Genomic DNA, 2,535 nt, shown 5'->3' with positions numbered 1-2,535 from the left:
TTTATTTTGCATTTTTTGGTTATGTTAAAATAAAGACAGATTAGCCATGTGAAAGTATTAGTAGTAGAGTATTTTAAGCATTCGCTCACTCATTCAATTTCACAAAATTCTACCAAACAAGTATGGCACAAATATGAGTCAGTTAATCATCAGAATTGTCATTGCACACTAGTTCAACAAGTTTATTGCCCATAGATTAGATTACAATAATGCAAACAAATGTATGGCTTTATTACATCAACTTTTAATGTTTCATGAAACACTGATATGTAAAAATTGGTACTGAACACCTTCGAACGTATTTTCGTTCTCACGTACTTGTCGGCTAAATGCTAAAAACATAGCATTTTTTTCCCCTCATAATACCACGGGATATTCACTTGCACACGCGCAGACCCTGTGACATTACGGGGGGAAATGTTTTTAGCATTTAGCCCGTTCCGTTAGCAAATACGTTCGATTGAGTTTGCCTGTCAAAAATGTTTACTCCACATTTGCTGTTCCACACTTCGGTAGTTGAGCCTATTTATATGATAAATAAATAAAGTATAATTATATCAAATTAAAACGTTTTAACATTTTCTTCTCCGGAATACTCCCAAATTGTATTTGCTGAGCTTGTTTTATATGAGAGTGTGTGTGTGTGTGTGTATGAGTGTGCAGCTGTGGTGACACAGGTGCATCGGGGCCTGGAGTCAGATTCTTTAGCACCACAGCTGGATGCCCAACACTTCATCTCAAGTCTTGCACTGCAAGCCCTTCTCGCCTCTCATCCTTTCTCATCTCAATTTCCCCAACGCTCGGCCTCCTCCGTCTTCATCACAACTCGTAACAGATTGCAGCGGGGCCGACTTGACTCTGAGATGCCTTTTTGAGTGCGCCCTAGTGTGCAAAGGCACGAAAGAAAAGACAGCGAGGAGTTATGACAAGGCGGGACAATCAGAAATATTGGAAGAAGGAGGACGGTGAAAGACGATCCAGTCAAGATAAACAAACCTAATGAACAGGCAGAGAATTCCTAGATGGAAAGACACACGAGCGCAACCATCACATGGAACAAGCTCTTGTCTACACGCACACACACGCACACACCCACACACACACACACTGGTCTTCCCACAGCCACCAGAGACCTGATTAAGAGAGCAGAGCTATCGATCTGTGGGCTGGCAGACCAGGATGGATGAGCAAGCAGGAGCACCAAAGGACGATGTCCGTGCCCCCAAATCCCACCCCGCTGCCCCGCCCAACCACCCACGCTGCAGCTGGAAGTGGGCCAGGGCCACAGGCGGCAAGGCTTCGCCTTTCACGCCGACGAGGCAAGGTTGTAATAATTTTGGGATTTACATCATAGTTTTTATTTTGTTGTGAGTTTTGTGCCTTCTATTTAAAAAAAAAAAAAAAAAAAAAGTGATGGGAAAATGAAGCTTCATGAACCACTTGCAATATTTTTTTACTCCTCTAGCTGGTGCTCTTGCTTTAAAAGTACAGTGGAAGTTTTTATCAATTTCCATTGCACTACCCTTTAAACCAAGAGCACCATATGGAGGAGTAAAAAAAATATTGCAAGTGGTTCATGAAACTTCATTTTTGCGTCAAAAATTTATGGTTTCAGTTACTTAAAAAAAAAAAAAAGCATTTTCGTATTTATTATTATTAGTAGTAGTAGTAGTAGTAGACCTGATTTCAACAGGAAGTCATGCGATTTCAACAGGATATGACCCAGAAGTGAACCGATATCAACAGGAAGTGAACCTATATCAAGAGGAAGTGACCCAGAAGTGGCCTACAATCAACAGGAAGTGACCCGAAACACTACTACTACACGACTACTGCTACACTAAGGCTGTTTGAAAGCGCTATATAAATAAAGATGACTTGACTTGACAGGTACTACTACTACTACTAATACTGCTACAACAGGAAGTTACCTGATTTTAATGGGAAGTGACTTGTTTTCAACAGGAAGTCATGTGATTTCAACAGGTTGTGACCCAAAAGTGGGCTAAATTCAACAGGAAGTGAACTCATATCAACAGGAAATGACCCAGAAGTGTCCTATAATCAACAGGAAGTGACCCGAAACACTACTACTACAGGTACTATACTACTTCTACTGCTACAAGTAGTCCACCACCTTGCAAGAGTTAGCAGACCTATTTAAAATTTCCGCAGAATTTTTTGTCATTATTATTAATTTATGTATTTATATAAAAATGTTTTAGTCAATTTTAGTTTTAGTTATTTTGTTTGTTTCCGTTAACTACAATAATCTTGTGTGTGTTTGGGCGGAGTATGCTCAGGACAATGTTCACATAGAGGAGGGGAGCCCGTTTATTCCCTCGACTGAAGCTTGATCAAGTACTCGTGCCCTTGAACTATACCCCACCTCTTACATACACACACACACACACACACACACACACACACACACACACACACACACACTTGTGCCTGTGTTTGCTGGTGCATGGTGGAAGAGGTTTTCTGCAGATGGCTGCTTATTGGACCCCAGGGTCCAAGAGGATGGCTTAT

The sequence above is a fragment of the Leptonotus elevatus genome, chromosome 3 (genome assembly GCF_054856555.1).
Source record: "Leptonotus elevatus isolate MCC_2025b chromosome 3, RoL_Lele_1.0, whole genome shotgun sequence".
NCBI classification, from domain to species: domain Eukaryota; kingdom Metazoa; phylum Chordata; class Actinopteri; order Syngnathiformes; family Syngnathidae; genus Leptonotus; species Leptonotus elevatus.
The sequence above is the reverse complement of the archived record's forward strand: the minus strand, read 5'-3'. Positions refer to the sequence as shown.